Raw genomic sequence first — 21,995 nt, 5'->3', positions numbered from 1 at the left:
TCTGGGCACCACAGTAGAAAAAGGATGTAAAACTGTTGGAGAGTGTCCAGAGGAGGGTGACAAAGATGGTGAAAGGCCTAGAGGGAGGAGTGGCTGAGGTCACTGGGCCTATTCAGTCTGGAGAAGAGGAGGCTGAGGGGGGAACCTCATTGCAGTCTACAACTTCCTTGCGAGGGGAAGTGGAGAGGCAGGTGACCTATTCTCTGTAAACACCAGTGATAGGACCTGTGGGAACGGTGTTAAGCTGATGCAGGGGAAGTTTAGGCTGGACATCAGGAAGAGGAAGAGGGTGGTTGCACACTGGAACAGGCTCCCCAGTGAAGTAGTCACTGCACCAAGCCTGCCTGAATTTAAAAAGCAATCGGACTGTGCATTTAGTCACATGGTCTAAACTTTTGTGCAGACCTGTGCGGTGCCAGGAGTTGGACTTGATGATCCTTATGGGTCCCTTCCAACTCGGGAGATCCTATGATTCTATGATTTGAAATTATTTTTCAACCATTTTTATCAAAAATCATTTTTTAGGGGTGATCATAAAAGGACAATGTGTCTGATTTAACACATTTTGATATAGGTTTCAATAACTGTCAATATTTTCTTACAAAACCTGAAGCCTGAGTGTATAATTTTACTGTATACATAATATGCACAATGTTATGTATTAGCTAAGTCTACCTTCACTTAAAAAATGTTCCTAAAGTAGCTTTACTTAAAGTTTTCTAAGCCACGCTTCAAGATGTCTACAAAGCTGACTGTTTATATTCCTTTGTAAATAACCAAAACATACACTTATTATTTCAATATTACCATCTGAATGGAAAATGGTATTGTGTAAACATTTATTGGCAATGAGACACAGGCTGAGTCTACCAGTGGAGAAATTCCTTGATATTTACCTTACAATTTGGGTAAAAGGGGGAAGCAGACTTAGAAGAACAAAGCCTTGGAAGTGTATTCAGATGAGTACCTGAGAGCATCTATTGGTTTCCATCACCAGAGTTTGTGTTCTGGCCACACACCAGTCTTCTGGTTTCATGTGAAGGAAACTTGGCTGTATAAACTATGAGAGAGCTGTGATAGGATTCAGTTATATTTCTGACATTTATACAGAGTCATAGATACTATTCTGCTTATCTTCTGCACGAGTATTTTCCTGTGGAAAAATATGCTTAATGAAGAGATAGCTGATATGCTTGTATATCATATATATATATATACATTTTTATATATACACACATATATATATATATTTATATATATACATATATACACATATACATATATACATATACATGTATGTGTATATGCTTGGTGCAGTTGAAAAATAAAGATGTGTGATATAAGGAGCCTTTAAAGCAAGGGTCCCTGTCACAAATTGTCCTTCTTTTGGCTGGGACAGAGTTAACTATTTTTGTGGAGGCTTGTGTGATGCAGTGTCTTGGAATTCTGATTACAATTAACACACCAATGTTTCAGTTGTTGCAGAGCAGTGCTTGCACAGAGCCAAGGGACATCAGGCTTCTGCCCCACCAACAAGGGGATTGGGGGTGCACAAAGAGCTGGGAGGGGACACAGCCAGAACAGGTGACCCAAAATGACCAGAGGGATATTCCATAGCATAGGGCATCATGCTCAGCAGTAAAAGCTGGGGGAAAGAAGGAGGATGCTTGGGGACATTTGGAGTTTGTCTTCCAAACCACTACACATGATGCCCTGCTTTCCTAGAAGTGGCTGAACACCTGCCTGCTGAAGGCAACGAGCATATCAATTCCTTGTTTAGTTTTGCTTGTGCACGTGGCTTTGGCTTTACATAGTGAACTGTCTTTATCTTAAGCCGTGAGTTCTTCCACTTTTACTTTTCCAATTCCCCATTCCACCTGGGAAGAGTGAGTGAGCAGCTGGGTGGTGCTGAGTTACGTGCTGGGGTTAAACCACAACACAAATCCACAAGTGGAAAATTTTGAATTTTCCTCTGATTTTTTTGCTACTGTTCCGTTAAATAAATGAGATCCTATAGTAATACCGTCCTGAGCAAGAAAACAGTCACTAAGTGTATAATTCATACAGAGTCTACTTCGGAGTTCACTCATGAAAGTGAACAGGCAGATCTTTAGGTATCCACTTCAGAAAACTTTTACAGTGATGAGCAAGTGCTGCTGAAGTCAAGGATGCACTTGACTTAACCATTTCAATTCCATAATGAGCTGACTCCCATTCATCCTTTAAACGCAGAATTTCTCACCTAGTTCTGCCTACAGAATAAATTCTGCCTTCTAAATGTCTTCTGGTTCACTAGACTGAAGATGTTTGGAGAAATTAAAGAGATTATTTAAAGATTAAAGTGAATAATATGTTGCCTATTCTCCTTTCTCCACAGTACAGAGTTTCTACATGCTTGTTATAATTGGACATATGAGTGTGATAAGTAACTGGCAAAGAGAACTATCTCTGGGTAGCAAATTTTAGTTTCCTTCCTTTCTGATATGGAACTCACAAGGTGAATCCATGAGCTTCTGCTGGGAGAGGACAGAGTAGAGATGTTTCAGTGGCTCACATCATAAAATAAAATACTTGCCTTTTGCAGAACTTTTATCCCAAGTAATAATAATGGGAATCATAGTAGGAACAGTCAGAGGAACAGCTTGTAACCAGTGCCAGCAGACAATCTTCTTGGTATGTGGAAGGTCAGCGGATACTTTCTTCCTGGTGATTGTTAAAACTGATTCTCATGATAGTGCATCTACACTATTTAGGACACTGGTTGGTAGAGTCCCTTGGGAGGCGGTTCTGAAGGGCAGAGGAGTCCAGGAAGGCTGGGTGCTCTTCAGGAAGGAAATCTTATTGGCGCAGGAGCAGTCTGTCCCCATGTGCCCAAAGACGAGCCGGCGGGGAAGAAGACCAGCCTGGCTGAACAGAGAATTGTGGCTTGAGCTTAGGAGAAAAAAGAGCGTTTACAATTTTTGGATAAGAGGGCGGGCCACTCGGGAGGACTATAAGGATGGCGCGAGGCAGTGTGGGGACAAAATCAGAAAGGCCAAAGCTCATCTGGAGCTCAATCTGGCTACTGCTGTCAAAGACAACAAAAAATGTTTTTACAAATACATCAATGCTAAACAGAAGACTAAGGAGAATCTCCATCCTTTACTGGATGCGGGGGGAAACTTAGTTACAAAAGATGACGAAAAGGCAGAGGTGCTTAATGCGTTCTTTGCCTCAGTCTATAGCGGCAAAACCAGTTGCTCTCTGGATACCCAGTACCCTGAACTGGTGGAAGGGGATGGGGAGCAGAATGTGGCCCTCACTATCCATGAGGAAATGCTTGGTGACCTGCTACGGCACTTGGATGTACACAAGTCGATGCAGCCAGATGGGATCCACTCGAGGGTACTGAGAGAACTGGCGGAGGAGCTGGCCAAGCCGCTTTCCAGCATTTATTGGCAGTCCTAGCTATCAGGGGAGGTCCCAGTCAACTGGCAGCTAGCAAACATGATGCCCAGCTACAAGAAGGGCTGGAGGGCAGACCTGGGAAACTATAGGCCTGTCAGTTTGACCTCAGTGCCAGGGAAACTCATGGAGAAGATTATCTTGAGTGTCATCACACGGCACTTAGAGGGCAACCAGGTGATCAGGCCCAGTCAGCATGGGTTTATGAAAGGCAGGTCCTGCTTGACAAACCTGATCTCCTTCTATGACAAAGTGACGCACTTGGTGGATGAGGAAAAGACTGTGGATGTGGTCTACCTTGACTTCAGCAAGGCTTTTGACACTGTTTCCCACAGCATTCTCCTCAGGAAACTGGCTGCTTGTGGCTTGGACTGGCGTACACTTCGTTGGGTTAAAAACTGGGTGGATAGCCGGGCCCAAAGAGTTGTGGTGAATGAAGTCAAATCCAGTTGGAGGCTGGTCACTAGTGGCCTTCTCCAGGGCTCAGTACTGGGGCCGGTCCTCTTTAATATCTTTATCGATGATCTGGATGAGGGGATCGAGTGCACCCTCAGTAAGTTTGCAGATGACACCAAGTTAGGTGCATGTGTCGATCTGCTTGAGGGTAGGAAGGCTCCGCAGGAGGATCTGAATAGGCTGGACCGATGGGCTGAGGTCAAGTGCCAAGTGCTGGGTTTTGCACCTGGGGTGCAATAACCCCAAGCTGAGCTACAGGCTGGGAGATAGTGGTTGGAAAGCTGTCTGGCAGAGAAGGACCTGGGAGTATTGGTTGATAGTTGGCTGAATATGAGCCAGCAGTGTGCTCAGGTGGCCAAGAAGGCCAACAGCATCCTGGCTTGTATAAGAAGCAGTGTGGCCAGCAGGGCTGGGGAAGTGATTGTCCCCCTGTACTGAGCTCTGGTGAGGCCACACCTCGAGTACTGTGTTCAGTTTTGGGCCCCTCACTACAAGGAGGACGTGGAAGTACTTGAGCGAGTCCAGCGAAGGGCGACAAAGCTGGTGAGGGGTCTGGAGAACAAGTCTTATGAAGAGCGGCTGAGGGAGCTGAGTTTGCTCAGCCTGGAGAAAAGGAGGCTTAGGGGTAACCTTATCACTCTTTATAAGTACATTAAAGGAGGCTGTAGCAAGGTGAGGGTTGGTCTATTCTCCCACGTGCCTGGCAACAGGACGAGGGGGAACGGGCTAAAGTTGTGCCAGGGGAGGTTTAGATTGGATATTAGGAGGAACTTCTTTACTGGGAGGGTTGTGAGGCATTGGAATGGGCTGCCCAGGGAGGTGGTGGAGTCATCATCCCTGGAGGTCTTTAAAAGACGTTTAGATGTTGAACTTAGCGATATGGTTTAGTGGAGGACTTGTTAGTGTTAGGTCAGAGGTTGGACTCAATAATCTTGAGGTCTCTTCCAACCTAGACAATTCCATGATTCTATGATCTTTACTAATGCTTATAAGTCTGAGTAGCTTACAGGAGGAATAGGAGTTTACAGGACAACTTTTCATACTCAATAAGCCCACATACAGGCCAGATTTTGTGAGTGCATACTTCCATCAGAGAGAAGTTCTATGATCTTTACCAATGCTTGCAAGTCTGAGTAGTTTACAGGAGTGAGATATTTCAGACAAATAAACATCATTTTCTTACCAGCATACAAGAAAGCACTCAGTACATTCCTCCAAACTGTTAATGACTTCATTCAAATGTGCACTAGAATGACCCCCAGCTTATCATCTGTAAATAGTGTTTTCAGTAAGAGTGGATGGAGAGGGGAAACTTGAAGAATGGTAAAATATTCATTAGTATTCAAGTTACAAATTGTTACCATGCATGACATATTACAGTGTTTTCTTTTCTTGGAACATCAAAATCCAAAAACAAGTGTAGAAAAAGAAAACATTTTAATTCTCTTTATTTGTCCTCTACTTAGAAAAGCATAGTTCTTGATGAAGTGAACAGTTTTACAGTTAAGAAGCAATCACTAATATTAACAAAGCCACAGAGACTGAGGTTTCTGCCAGCTGGCATGTTCTGAAAAATTGGGTCATATTGTAGTAGCATGGTGCAGATCCTCAGACTAGCTCAGGATACAGATTTGACTGATACTACCTCTTCTAGTCTTACTTTAAAGCTAAACATTTAATGGCAAGCATTGTGTGAAATAGAGCAAAACTTTCCATATGTTAACCTGATAGATCTTTAATCTCTAATAGCAGCTGCTAATGTGCCTTGGCCAAATAAATACCTGGCGTAAGTCAAAAAGAATCTAAATCTGGCCCTTTTGCATGTCGTTTTCATGTGCTTGCTGTTTTAATAATGCAGCTCTTGTACTGATTTTTTTTAAGGTCTTACAAAAAAAAAAAAAAAAAAGAAAAAAGAAAAAAAGAAAAAGATTTTTTCCTTCTTCCTGGGGAAAAATATTCTTAAATTAGACTTATTAAAAATACACTGTAATGCTGGAAGTGCTCGTACTAGACTTTTTTTTCCACTAACGTAAAGTGGGAGAAGAAGAAGTATCATTATATTAATGAATCGAAGAGAATATACTTGAGTACAACCCAGTTTACAAAGCAAAATATAATAGTATATAAAACTATGATAAAAGGAATCAAGCTGCATAAGGCTGCAATAAAGCTGTGGTTAATGAAATCTAGCTGCATATCATCATGATGAGTAATTCCTAACTGAATTCGCCTATCAAAACTGTGCTGGCCTTTAAGACAAATAACACATTGAAACCTGCCCTCAGGGCTTCATGATGACAATGCATTGGTAGTATATTTTTGCTGAGCAGTAGGCACCTTCTGACATGTGAGACGTACACGAATCAGAACCATGCTTGTGCTGGAAGTGCTGGGATCTACAAATATTTCACTCCAAATTACATGTAGTAAATCTTACTGTTGAAAAGGGAAATCAGTTTGTAGGAAAGCCAGTACTCTCTTCAATTATTCTTTAAAACATTTTTATTATATTTAAAAGGTCAGACTACATTGACATACCTGTTTAAAGGTGCACAGTTAGTTGTATGCATTAAAGGATGTATGCATTAAATGATTATTAAAGGATGTAGCATCAGTACTATTACACATTGTGGAAAACATATTCTAGGTTATAGAAATTAATAAATCCATACTGGATTAGGGTTCTGATGTTTTTATATTTTTTATCTTCTCTGTGAGAAAGAAAGGAAGATTAGTGAAATGTATATGAATCATCATAGGAACGAGTTGGTCCTGTAGGTATAAATGTGTCATAACGTCTGCTTTGTTTCTCTTATTTCTCTTTTGGTATATCTGAATGAAGATAACAGTAAGGGTCACAGAAATAAGCTATCTAGCAAATTTTAAAACCCTGACTATAAACAAGAGAGGTATTAGCTAGATGTTGGAAATAAGGCCCAAGACTCCTTTTATGCAAGACTAAGCAACCTAATGCAATATTGTTTAATATTTGAGGGATGAAAGAATTAATTTCTTTCATCAAATGTAAACCAGAAGTATTTCAAAGCATATAGTTATTTTGTAAGAGAAGTTACTGTATTTATCTATTTTGCTTTCTTTTTGTAAAAACAAAGGGAAAATTATCATGCTCCAACACAGTAATACTTTTATTTGAACCAATTATTACAGTGATAGTGTGGCAGTAGTTATAGTTTGAGCAATTTCTGGCTGACTTCTCAATATCAGAGACTTAATACTTTGATTGAAACCAGATGCATATGTCAAGTGGGACCTTGCTTTTCATGCTTGACTATAATAGGAATTTGCTAAAATGGCTCAATTTAAGCCTTTTGTTTTTGTTTTTGTTTTTTTTCCAGGCAAGTTGAAAATATGTTATATCAAGGCACAAAGCCAGTGACTTAGAATCAGTTGGCAGAACAACAAAAGGCAGAATTATATTTAAAGGAAAGGAAATAAATGTTTCTCTTGTGTGAAATATCAAAATTGTTTTTGACACACAAAAAATATATGTTGCCAAGGAGATCTAAATCCTACTCTCTACTCTCAGTTACCTGTGCACCTGGCAGGAGTTGCTAGTACTGGGTTGTTGTGTCCATATCAGCTAAACCAACCTGCTTAGTTTTAAAAACTTCAGGAAGTGTCCTCAAAGCCTGTCTGGTACCCATCAGGGACTTACCTGGGCACTGAATCAGAGACTGGTGAGCATGTGCTTTCTTCTGCAGCACCTACCTCTGTGGTTTCCAAACCCACTTGCTCTCTGCTTTGCTGAGCTTCTCTGCTCACTACTGCAATGAAACAAGCAGTGTGGAGACATGTGAGATTAAGTCATGCATGGGAACTTGCCAGTCATTTCAAACTTTACTTTAGAATGTCAGAATGTCCTCCATCCTTGTAGATGCTTTCCTCCATCCTTGTAGATGCTTTCCTGCTTTTTCTGAACCAATTATTGACCATTTTAGTGCTTACTTCCCATGTGTATTTTGTAAAAGGATTAGTATCTGTGCCCGCAGACAGTTCCTTGCTATTACATGATAATTAATGATTTTCTATTGTAGACTAGTATTAATATTTGTTGCTTCAATTCTTCATGTGCATCCTTTTATTTTTTGCTATGGGGTCATATATGTCTCTGTGTTTTTGTCTTTCTCTTCAAAAATATCTTAGTTATCTAAGATTTTGTATGAATTATCATCTTCCCACAGGTTCCAGTTAAGTTAGCTCTGCAATGATCTGTTTGCTTTGCACAGTATATTATTGTGACCACTCCTGTTTCTTTTCTGAAATTTCCATCTGAATGCTAGTAACTTTTTAATCCCATCTTCTGTTGTCTATGCACCTTACCTATTTTTAACTTAATTCAGTTGACTCTTCTTGTACAATACTTTTTTTTCAGCAACCACAGTGACCAGGGAATATTGTTCTAAAGAAATGCACAGAAAAATCACAAGAAACCTAAGGTTGAAAATAATTGAATGTGCCTGATACACCAAATTGGCCAGATCCTCTTCTCTTAAGACCTTACAATTTTTAGTAATTTCACAAGAGTATATCTTTGTTGTCAGAGTATCTATATCCAGTGTCTGAAGGTAAGAAAACTTAATAACTGGGTACGACTTCAGTTCTTTGTAACTCTTCAAGCTTTGGTTTAAATGACACCTATGCTTAGAGACCTTGAACTGTCCCTTTCTGGTTAGATCAGTTTCATTGATAAAAGAAAAAAAATGCAGTTATTTTTCAAAGTGTATATAAAAATGATACACTGGGTCCTTTTATTAAAGTGTTATGTGATCCTCCTGATCCTCATGTATTGAGTGAGGAAGAAATAATGTAAATTACTTATTTTCCGTGATTTTAAGTAGTTATACAAAAAATTTCTCTCACCAACCATACGTTATTTGAGAAAACAGAATCTTAGTAAAGAAACACCTGACTAGAAAAAGACATGAAATGTTAGACTGAAATAGGTTAAAGATTACAATGGGCCAAACTTTGTTGGCATAGTACACGGACTATGATTCAGTAGTATGTCATATCAACAGCATAGGATAATGGGCAGGAAAGTAGCAATAAATGTAAATAAGTGTTCCATGGCCAGTCATATCTTAAATTCTGAATAATATTGGTTTATGAATGTAGATAATACAGATAATGTAGATAATACAGAGAATAAGCACAGATAGATATACAACAGGTTCTACCAGAACACCTTTTTTAGCACTAACCATAAAAACTGCATTCTCTCTTCCTCCCTTTCCGTCTTCCAAGGTATAATGGTTTTAGCTAGCACTTTGGAACTTATTGTAAATCTTATTTTCTTTCTTGTCAGTAATTCTCTGGTCTTGTTTGAAACTTGAGAGAGTAGGGAGAATGGCAGGAAGGCAATGATCATTCATTTCTTTGTAACTGTTACCTTGTTGTAAAATGAGATCAGACATGGCTTTTGCCTATCAAAAAGCTCTTTCTCAGGCGTAGCACAGACAAACTGAATATATAGTGATCTTTCCTATTCCTCTTTAAACATAGATATAAATGATTTCATATCATTTTATTCAAGTGATAACATCAAAAAGATATGCAATAAAACAAGTTACATTGCTGAAAAAGAGGACACTCATTTCTAAAGAACATCTGCAGGTCCAAATCTTGAAATTCAATGAGACAAAGACTGAATTAAGTGTTTGCATGTTGGTTTTGATTTCAGTCACCAAGTGAAACAAACATTTCTGAGATTAAGTTTTTGTCTTTAAATATGCAGTTATTCCATTTCCTCACCTCTGTTTCCCAGTCACAGCCAGCATAGTGTTTCCCAATTAAGACTTCTAGTTCAGCACTAGTTCTTTAGCAAGGGACTTGCATAAAAGAGAAGTAGGGGGAGATTTTCAAAGTACCCATGCTAATTAGGTGTCCAGCTCTCACTGATTTAGAATAGGCTGTATGTCCTTAAGAACTCTTCTTGCCTTTGAGAATTTCTCCTGTAATCTTTCTCTGTTCTACTTGTACAGCCCCTAGCATTCAAAAGCTTAAAGGTTTTTTTTTTTTTTTTTTTTTTTTTTAAAAGTAGAAAGGGTACATAATGCCTAGTCTAAATTATCCTTCATGATGTCTATATGCATTAAATACATTTCTCCTGGAAGGACCATAGCACTACTGCTTAACTCTCAGTTAAATCATCTTCTGAAACAGAATATCAAGTCAGGATAACAGACTGAAATGATTTTACAATTTTCTAGAACAACAACAAATTACGAGGCAACTTGGAAATTAGTTATTCCATGTGCCGTGCTCAAATGTGCAAGGTTGAATAATGTCATATATTCAAAAAATTGCACATGTACGTATTATGTAACTTTTATAAATCTATTTTAATGACCAGTTGTTAACAATTAATTACCCTTAAGATTCGAAGTATTCTCCTAGTCGTGCAGAAAATCTGTTCAAATAGACTTTTATAAAATGTCTTGAGTCTTTTTCTATGAAGTGTTTTTGTTTTGTTTTGGTTTGGTTTTTAGTGTAATAGTTAAAGTGAAATACAACAAAGTGAAGGTTCACTGACTTACACTACTGATACATCAAATCAAAACTTTTTCACCTCTACCTCTTAATTGTTGGGGACTCTGATTTTAGAGAGATGGAGGAAGACAAAAAGAGAGGGAGGGAGAGAGAGAGGATTCTGTTCTGCAGACAGTCTTAATAGGAGATATGCACTTCTAATCCCACATATCTTAATAGGCACACAACTAGCAATAAAATACAAATTGAATCTAAATATAATTCTACACTGCTGGAAATGCTTCTTATGTCTTACAAGTGAAACTCCTCTAAAGTTTAGAAGACAATTAAGACTGCACTCTTAATTAGGATCCACAAACAAGCAGGAATTCTTATTAATGCATGATCAAATGCCTTGCTGAACAAAACATAATCACAGTCTATCATGCGCAATCAAATTGGAAAGGACCTTGTTCTACGATCTGCTCACCCATATATGGTGGAATAATTGCTTCTTCAGAATGAACTGTTAATAACGGCTCTTTAGACTTTGAACATAACTCAGATGCTACATACCAAAATAAAACCATTCATTTACAACATCCAGCTGCTTGGAACAACTCTGAAAAAAATAGAAGTCTCTGGTTTAGATTGCCTAAACCATATATGGTGGTGTCATATCAGAAAGTTAGCTGCAGTTTTAATGCTTCTAATTTTAGTCAAAATAAGAAAAATGAAGCTAATAAGAAGAGATCTGTAGTTTCTTCTGATCTCATTCAGCATCAGTATCTCCATTGGTCTAAAAAAATAACAGCAAATCCTCCAAACAAACACTGAAAGCTAAACACTATTTTCACCCTCAAATGCAGTTAACTGGAATTTACTTCACCTATCCTAGCTGTAATCTATTAAGAAGCAAGTAAACTTCATTTTAAAATAAATAAATACAGATAGTGAATGCTAATGAAGAAGGCAAAATCCAAAAACAACAAATGGAAAAAGCCCAACAACTAATAGATAAAAATCACTAAGTTTGAAGTTGGCCCAAAATCATGAAGGCACTGACTACTTCAGTCTTCCCCCTTTTGTGGATTTCCTCAAAACATTATTTATTGAGGAATCAGTTACATGTGATCATCAGCCTTCTTGAACTGGTCTACTGCCCAGGTTGCTTCCGAGAAACTAGTCAAATGGCTTTCCTGAAACCTCTTTCATCATACACATCTGCCTGTTCACTTTTTGTTTTATGGTTAACGTAAATATTATCCATTCAAAAGCTGTGTTGCTTCTTTTTCAAGACAGCCGTAAGACAAAGACCCTGCACTACCCAGCACAATCACAGAATCACAGAATTTTCTAGGTTGGAAGAGACCTCAAGGTCATCGAGTCCAACCTCCAACCTAACGCTAACAGCCCTCCACTAAACCATATCCCTAAGCTCTACATCTAAATGTCTTTTGAAGGCTTCCAGGGATGGTGACTCCACCACTTCCCTGGGCAGCCTGTTCCAGTGCCTCACAACCCTTTCAGTGAAGAAGTTCTTCCTAACATCTAACCTAAAACTCCCCTGGCTCGACTTAAGCCCATTCCCCCTCGTCCTGTCACCAGGCACGTGGGAGAACAGGCCAACCCCCACCTCGCTACAGCCTCCCTTGAGGTACCTAAAAAGAGCGATAAGGTCACCCCTGAGCCTCCTCTTCTCCAGGCTGAACAAGCCCAGCTCCCTCAGCCGCTCCTCGTAGGACTTGTTCTCCAGGCCCCTCACCAGCTTCGTTGCCCTTCTCTGCACCCGCTCAAGCACCTCGATGTCCTTCTTGTAGCGAGGGGCCCAAAACTGAACACAGTACTCGAGGTGCGGCCTCACCAGAGCTGAGTACAGGGGGACGATCACCTCCCTAGCCCTGCTGGTCACGCTGTTCCTGATACAAGCCAGGATGCTGTTGGCCTTCTTGGCCACCTGAGCACACTGCTGGCTCATATTCAGCCGACTATCCACCATCACTCCCAGGTCCTTCTCTGCCTGGCAGCTTTCCAACCATTCCTCTCCCAGCCTGTAGCTCTGCTTGGGGTTATTGCGCCCCAGGTGCAGGACCCGGCACTTGGCCTTGTTGAACTTCATACAGTTGACCTCAGCCCATCGGTCCAGCCTATCCAGATCCTCCTGCAGAGCTTTCCTACCCTCAAGCAGATCGACACACGCACCTAACTTGGTGTCATCTGCAAACTTACTGAGGGTGCACTCGATGCCCTCGTCCAGATCATCGATGAAGATATTAAAGAGGACCGGCCCCAGCACCGAGCCCTGGGGGACGCCACTAGTGACTGGCCTCCAACTGGACTTGGCTCCATTCACCACGACTCTTTGGGCCCGGCTATCCAGCCAGTTTCTAACCCAACGAAGCGTGCGCCAGTCCAAGCCAAGAGCAGCCAGTTTCTTGAGGAGAATGCTGTGGGAGACGGTGTCAAAAGCCTTGCTGAAGTCAAGGTAGACCACATCCACAGCCTTTCCCTCATCCACCCAGCGCGTCACTCTGTCATAGAAGGAGATCAGGTTCGTCAGGCATGACCTGCCTTTCATAAAGCCATGCTGACTGGGCCTGATCGCCTGCTTCCCCTGCAAGTGCTGCATGATGGCTCTCAGGAGGATCTGCTCCATGAGCTTTCCTGGCACTGAGGTCAAACTGACAGGCCTGTAGTTTCCCGGGTCTGCCCTCCGGCCCTTCTTGTAGATGGGCGTCACGTTTGCTAGCCGCCAGTCAATTGGGACCTCCCCTGATAGCCAGGACTGTTGATAAATGATGGATAGTGGCTTGGCCAGCTCCTCTGCCAGTTCCCTCAGTACCCTTGGGTGGATCCCATCTGGCCCCATCGACTTGTGCACATCTAAGTGCCGTAGCAGGTCACCAACCAGTTCTTCATGGATAATGAGGGCCACATCCTGCTCCCCATCCCCTTCCACCAGCTCAGGGTACTGAGTATCCAGAGAACAACCGGTATTGCCGCTAAAGACTGAGGCAAAGAAGGCATTGAGCACCTCCGCCTTTTCCTCATCTCTTGTAACTAAGTTTCCCCCCGCATCCAGTAAAGGATGGAGATTCTCCTTAGTCCTCCTTTTTGTGTTGATGTATTTATAGAAACGTTTTTTGTTATCTTTAACGGCAGTAGCCAGATTGAGCTCCAGATGAGCTTTGGCCTTCCTAATTTTGTCCCTGCACAGCCTCGCTACTTCTTTAAAGTCCTCCTTAGTGGCCTGCCCACTTTTCCAAAGCTTATAAACCCTCTTTTTCCTCCTAAGATCAAGCCACAATTCTCTGTTGAGCCAGGCCGGTCTTCTTCCCCGCCAGCTCGTCTTTGGGCACGTGGGGACAGACTGTTCCTGCGCCATTAAGACTTCCCTCTTGAAGAGCGCCCAGCCTTCCTGGACCCCTCTGCCCTTCAGAACCGCCTCCCAAGGGACTCCACCAACTAGTGTCCTGAGCAGCTCAAAGTCAGCCCTTCGAAAGTCCAATACAGCGGTTTTACTGGTCCCCTTCCTGGCCTCGCCAAGAATAATGAACTCCACCATTGCATGGTCACTCTGCCCAAGACAGCTCCCGACGATCACGTCCTCCACCAGTCCTTCTCTGTTTGTGAAGAGAAGGTCTAGCGGGGCACCACCCCTGGTAGGTTCACTAACCAGCTGCGTCAGGAAGCTATCTTCCACGCTCTCCAGAAACCTCCTAGACTGCTTTCTCAGGGCTGTGTTGTGCTTCCAGGATATGTCAGGGAAGTTGAAGTCCCCCACGAGTACAAGAGCTGATGATTTTGCAACCTCTGTCAGCTGCCTGTAGAATTCCTCATCCGTCTCCTCATCCTGGTTCGGCGGTCTATAGCAGACCCCGACCAGGACACTAGCCTTGTTGTCCCTGCCGATCCTAACCCAAAGGGACTCGACCTTGTCATTCCCAACCTCGAGTTCTACAACCTCGAAAGACTCTCTAATATAGAGAGCCACACCACCACCCCTTCTATGCTGCCTGTCCCTTCTATAGAGCTTATAGCCAGGCATTGCAGCACTCCAGTCATGAGACTGGTCCCACCACGTCTCCGTGATGGCTACCAAGTCGTAGCCTGCCTGCCGCACGATGGCTTCCAGCTCCTCCTGTTTGTTACCCATGCTGCGTGCATTGGTGTAGATGCACTTCAGCTGGGCCATTGCCTTATCCTCCGGCCTTGCCATTGTTCCCCCTGGCACAGCCCCAACAATCCTAGCCTCAGCCCCATCCCCCTTCCTACCTAGTTTAAAGCCCTCTCAATGGTTAGAGGTTAATGGTTAGCAATGCCAAATGCTAACCAAGGTCTGATGAATCTTTAAGAGAGCATGCATTGCAAATGTTTATCCAGTGTTGAATCTACATATAAGAATTAATGTACTGTTTCTATTCAAACTCTTGGAAAACATCCTGAGAATACTGGTTTAGCATTCAAAAATTTTAATAAAAATAACTACCTGTATTCCTTCAACTTTTAAGAACAAAGCTAAATTTGGGGTATTAAAAGTGTGGTTTTGCTATACTTTAGTTATTTCAGTCTTTATGTCTTTATTTCTGTCTTGTTTCATGTAGGTCCACCCAAACCACAGTGTGTTATATAAAGTTATTGGAAGTATACCTGGACAGTATTTCAGGAGCAAGTGAATTTCTGTGAAATTTATCTGTGAATTTCTGTCAGTGTTGGTTGAAATATCTCACTTAGATCAACATTGAACTCCTGCTCTGAAATGCACATGGTGGTACAGAATATATTTTTAAAAGGGGTACATTTTAAGCATTTAAACAAGTTTCTAACATTACTTAGAGATAAATACATACATTTAAGAAAACTGTTCTATAGAAAACTATTTTTAATTAGCTGGATTATGCGATAAATGTAGCCTTTTACTGGAACATAAGCACGTTATTACTGCTGCAGAGCTTTTATGAAAACAAACTGTTACTATGAATGTTGAGGTTTAGCTTCCAGTTTTAGTAAATCAGGGACCAGAATGGATATCTATTTTAAATCATTCATCCCATGGCTCATTGCCAGTCACATTGCTTTTTATTTAATCTTTATACAAACAGTTTGGTTTTAAAGAAATTTCTGTTAATATAAGCAAAAGTAATTCTCTCTGATTTTTAAATACATTTCTATTTTTTCACCATGGTGATTGCCTAAGCCATAGCTATATTTTCTGAGTTTTCAAATCATAAAAAAATGAAGCTTATGCATTTTTAGAAAAATTATTTTAACAGCTTTTTTTTTTCCTTTTTTTTTTTTCTTTTTAATGTTTATAGTTCATCTAAACTCCATCAGAATAAGAATGAAAAGATGTGGCACTGTCTTCTTTGAGACCAGGAGACAATCATAATTTTCTAGATGGTCTGCTCTGTCTGTTCTGAAACAAAGCACATACAATTGCCCAAAGCCTATGCAAGAATTCTGAAAGTCTTTTGTCCTATTTTTTTTCAAAATAAGTTGAATGAAAGCTCAGCATACGCTGACATTACAAGCGTAAGTGGTGCATGATGTCCCAGGCCAGTGAGTTCAGGAAAGGGCAGAAAAACAAGGATCCACCTCCAAATTCATGTTTTTAGGACATTTTTATATGTGCTTGCATAAAAGATTGTTCTCAAACCTACAAGAAAATTATTTCATTATTTCCTTGTAACATTTTATGGATTTTAGAAAATATTTCCTCTCTGTTTGACCCATTAGGAAAACTATCATTTCAATTTCTGGTTCTTTGTCATTTGAAATTCCTGAAGTAAGGAAATTAAGGGTTTCCTTGAGGTCATTGCAGATATATGCAGACTTCATCTGAGAAAGCAATTGCATTGGAAATACTTTTCAGGAAATATGCAAATGCTTTTGTAGCAGCATTGTTCTTCATCACACTTGTAGGCTTTCTTGCCAAACTAGCTTTTTATGTATAGTATGTGTTTAACAGCAAGTTGGCGTCTTGAATCTGTGATCAACTGTAAAAGTGATATGAAAGATACATGGAAAATGCAGCAGATCAGAATGCACTTCGATTAACTCTCTATGAGGCATTCTCTCTATATATGCAAGATCACCAGTGATACAGTTTTGCATCTCTTTTGCATCGTGGGCATCTCTTACTCTTCTAGAAATTTGATTGTCAAAAATCCCTATGCTGGGATATTGTCTCTCATAAAGGCAAGGAAAGAATGTGTTAACTGCTGGCACCTCTCCCAGTTCTGCAATTGTATTAACAATAGGAAGAAAAATAAAATAAAAAATTAAATTAAAACAAAACAAAACAACTAAATGCTCTCCTATTTCTTTTTGAAAATAGTCACTCATATCCAGGAAAAGTTATGTCAAGTCAATGGCATAGATGTGTGTTTTGTTAGGAATCAAATAGATAATGCGTCTGAATACCAGAATTAAATGACAACTTAGCCATGATATATGGCCCAAGCATAATTTCATCGTGAGTTGCATTTACTCTTCTTCTACCATAATGTTGTCGTTGATCTTGTTATATTTCAAATTCATTCTGTTAACTTTTATGTTGTAACTCATGCTGTTTAGTCTCCTTGCAATATTTTCTAGTGACTTTTTTTCAACCTATGTTCTCAAATAATTTGAGCACTTGTCAGTACTGTTATTACATGAGCTCCTGTTGACTTACTGAATAGTGAATGCTGCACCAAAATAATCAAGACCAATCAATCAAAATCATAATTATATGAGGAAAACAATTAGAGCACAGAATTATGTAATGAAATATCAGATTATTTAATCAGTACTTTAGAGGGGATTATTTAAAAATATGTATTCTCTAAACCTTATTACCATTACAAAAATATTATCAGGCCTAGTTGTTAATACCTACAGAAATAAACATACTGACTTGTATTGGTTTATAGCAGGTTCAGGGTGAATGGCTGTTACTGCAGTAGTGTTCTTAAGAAGTAATTTGGCTACTGACTCACAAAATAAAAGTCCCTTACTGTATGCAGGACTCTGTCCTGTGTTTTGCAAGTAACATTATTTTCTTCTCAACACTTAAAAAATGTAGATGCACTGGGCAATTCAGAGCCAGTGTGCCATGGTCTGCTTGGCAATTCAGATTGATTGAACAATCTTGAAAATCATAAATTTGCAGTTTTCAGTGCTTTCAGTGTATTGTACCAAAATGAATACATAAAATAGTATTGTTAATTTTATATGTAAATAGCAAGTATTGTCTGGCGCTACCTGAGTGCTAAGGCTTTAAATAAGTCAGAAATAAGTAATACCTTCTAGATGTTTCTGCTGTTCTGGATTTAGTCATATCTTACCTAAAAGTTTACTAAAGGCTAATTTTGTGTTTTGAACTAAAATAATATTCCATCTATATTTTAATCATATACTTTCCAGCATTCTTTTATATACAGTATATTTCCTTTCTAAAACAAAAATCCAGTAATTACAAGGAGGCATTCTATATTTTTCTCTCTTGAATCTGGAAGATATCCGTGTAACCAAGTATATTTATATCACCAAAATATTTATTTGTTTTAAAGAAGCTGAGGTTAAATTTCACCTAACTATAACTACATCACAGTACAGATGACTTTCTAGATATGCACCTAGAGAGTTTCTTTCCCTCTTAGCAACATAGGGGATTTTGGAGAACGCTTTCCTAAATTTATGCTCTTCATTTAGGTGGAAAGGTAGGGCTTGATAATCTAGGTCAAATAGGAGAGTTCAGTTTAGCATAGTGGCATGGGTCTAATTTGGCTTTCCATAGACTGAACATTTCATTCACAGAATATTTAGAATGATCATGATAAAGGTAGACTAATTTAATAAAAGTGAAATAAGTATTCTAATTATTTTGTTAAAGGTAAAAGCAATAGCATATTATTACTCACAATTTCTTATTAATTTAAGTGCATTCTTGGAATAGACTTTGGTTGTCCTGCTCAAAATCACGTGTTATTAAACCTTGAAATTTAATCCTAATCATTGAATTTTAATCTGAATTCACTGAATACAAATGAAAAAATAATATAAGACCATAGCATTGAAATATTAACACTATCTTTCAGTGTCAGTGGTTTTAACCCTTTATCAAGTCCTAACCCATATGAATCCTTCAGTGTATGCCATGCTATCAGTGAAATAAATTAGTAGTTCTTTGCTGTATTAGTGACTTGATAAGAATGATTGGAAATGTACCTCTTGGCTTGTGGCTAGAATTGTAAGTCATCTGACTTCAGATTCTATTTTTTTAGTTACTGGAAGGGATTCTTGATGATTCTGAAAAGTAGTGCATTCTGTTTTCTAACTTCAAAAAAAAAAAAAAGTGTGTAAGTATGTTTTATACAAACATAAGCAGCTGGTATAGAACAGCAAAGATTCCACAAGTGAACATTTTTTTGTTAAATACAGGAGATATGCTATTCTTTAAGCGGATAAAATTCATATAGGTAATTTTTTTCAAATACAATATTTTTGTTTCTTGTTTCAAAGTCCTACATCAATAACAAGCTTAACATTGAACTTATAAAGAGTTGCAAACAAATTAAATTACTTTTATTTTTCTGAAGTTCTGGGGACACTGACTCATCTCATTTATCTAGAACAAGAAACAATTTAAAATGTGGTAGCTCAATTTGCTCTGTTTTTCTAAAGAATTCTTCAGATCTCATAGTGGGGGATGGGGAGAAGAAAGGTAGGAGGTGAAGATGACAGGGCACTATCACCAATTCAATTTAATCTTAAATTCCAAAAAGCTTTTCAAAATCAAATCAAATATAGAGGGGAAAATTAGCATAAGAATCACCAGTAACAAAAGTAAAGAGAAAGAATAAAGTAATTGCTTTTCACCAAAGTTTAAAGCAAAGCAATAACAGAGAAAATACAGCAGCTTAGAAAATGATTTGCCATTGCAGTGATTCATTTCTAGCCTATAATAGGTTTGATTTCCCTGCTTTGCAGTAATGCATTCATTACATGCCCAATTTAGAGCAAAGTTAGCCACAGAATTCTCTATAAATATACTACTGAGTCACTTTTCAGCTCATCTGGAATGCTACATCAGCATGACAAAACAGATGATATCAGTGTAGCACAACAACAAATGTAGACAATAGTTGTCTAACACCATCTTATTAGCTAAAAAAAAAAAAAAAAAAAAAAAAAAAAAGGTTAATATAACAAGAGTTCATTGCATAATTGATTAGACCAGGTTCTAGTCCTGTTGGAGTTTGTAGCTCATTGTTTTGAATGAGTTTAGTGTCAGAGGTACATGTTTTTCTAATGCTTGCCAGGTGTAATGGTTGTTGTATGAACAGCTTTAATCTGATGGAGATCTTTGTGATTTGATATGTCATATGCAGTCAGTTTGCACACGGACAGCTCCAGTCAACTACAGGGATAATTGGTAAGACTTTTCTGATCTAGTAATTTTACATATTCTCTGCATAATGTACAAGGTAGGGGAAAGCTGCATTCATTTAAGTCAGCGAAATAACATCACAGACAGATGGGTTTGGGCACTAAGTAAGCCAAACAGTAATTTATCATCATAAATTCTCACGCATTTTGTGGCTACTGTTAGTAATATTAATTTTCAGAAGAGGAAATGGGCCAGAGTTTGTGAATCATTTTTCCAAAGATGCACACCTGAAGAAAGATCCCATCTATCTAATATAGGTCCCTAACTTTCTCTTACATAACTTCAGGAATTTATTGAATTTTCAATGCTTCTATCATCTTATTCTCTGTAGATGTAGTTTTGGCATCTTATAAAAAAGGAAGCCTTGGCTTTTAAATTTAGGTTCCCAAGGTAGACAGACACCAACTACATCAAGCAGTTTTCAGAGGCATCTCTGCCTTACTGTTGAACATCTGTGAAACCTGCACATTTATTTTCATTGCAGTGTTCATCAGGGACCTTAAAATTAGGTGAAAACGCATAAACCATATCCAAAACATCATATTTTGTCAGCTGAACTTGTTACAATAACTCACTTCTAAGTTATTAAAGAAACATCTGAAATGAAACATGTTTCAGTAAGCTTTAATAGCACCTGTTTTTTACAGGCTAACAATTGCAGGTTGTGTCTATACTAACCTGTCAATAAGAGGAAAGTAGAATATCTTTTTATAGGTGCGAAAGGAATAAAGAAATACATGCATTATCAAATGTCACTCAAAATAATAGTCCAAAGATTTAGACTTTACCACTGTCAACATGTCATTGTTTAATGTCCTTAAATGCTTCCTTGCACCACTCTCATATCCTAAAGATTGTATAGTGAAGCAATAATACAAGGAAGCAATCTATCTATCTTGAAAAGTCATCATCAAAATTAAACAGAAATATATTCACCTCTGTCGTACCACAGTGATAAAAATATAGCACTACAGAAGTCAATGGCAGAAATGTCACTGAATTAGGTAGGATTGAGTTTGAATCTCAGGGCTTCTCTTTTTTGTGATTTTACATATTAATTTACTGCCCTAAAATGATACATTAAAAAATACAAGCATGTAATTATTCTGACATGCAGACCAGGAGAGCAGGCCATCTGGCAACTGAAAAATATTATGACTGGTGGAGACTTGCTTCAGAAATCTGAGTTTCTGGATTGGTATTTTCATTTCACCAAAACAAACAGGTTAAGAGTGTTCACTTTGAAGTTGATATTATTTCTTTGCAATAAAACAGATGGAAGTGGTATTCACCCCACTCACCACTAGGCAGGAGGATGTCATCTTATTTTGATAAGTTTACCAGTTGAAGTTTACAGCTTCATCAAGAACATATTCTAACTTCTGGTATCATTTATTCAACAATTTACAGCTTTTTGCATTGTTTTCTCTCTGGGCAACATTCCAAGTTTGAGAATGGTTCTCCTCTAACTTACAACAGATGGAGATTGGAAAGTAAAACGTCTTTCTAAAAAGAGGCTGCAGATTTACAGCAAATAACTGCAGTCAACAGTGCACAAAATGACACATCTATGGCCAAGAACACCTTTATGGAAAGTTACTAGCTCTTAATTAGTTGCCTAGGAATATCTTCAGCTAGTTCAGAAAGCAGCTAAGTGTTTTTTTGCAGCAGCTTGTCTACAAAATAGAATTGTTTTATTTATTGAAATAAAATTAGAGATGATATTAAACCAATCAGTTGCACAAAAGCCAACAAACCATCTGCAGCCATGTTAGATGTCTGACTATATGCCTCAGGTAAAAAATAAAGTGAAATAATAGAACACGAATGTCAGTGGCATGATGTCCAACTTTGATTATCCCATTACATCCACTTCAGTTGTAATTCATGTGTATTAAAGGCAATAATTCAGTTTTTCTCAGCAGGCAACAAATTCATATAAATCAAAACTGTATCGCCCATGGTTAAAAGCTATTAGAAGGACTGGACAGGTTATTAACTGTTAATGTTCTTCCCAGCAGTGGATGGCAAATTACATTTTAATGAGTATGCCATGACAAGAAGAAACACAATACATTTTTGGATTGTATGCCTAGATTCAAGACATCACGAGAGACGTTAATAATAATATTCTGTTGTATAACTCTAGAATAAGTAAACGTAACACAAAAAG

Source organism: Aythya marila (genome assembly GCF_965140915.1).
Source record: "Aythya marila genome assembly, chromosome: 4".
Taxonomy (NCBI): Eukaryota; Metazoa; Chordata; class Aves; order Anseriformes; family Anatidae; genus Aythya; species Aythya marila.
This window is presented reverse-complemented; position numbering follows the sequence as displayed.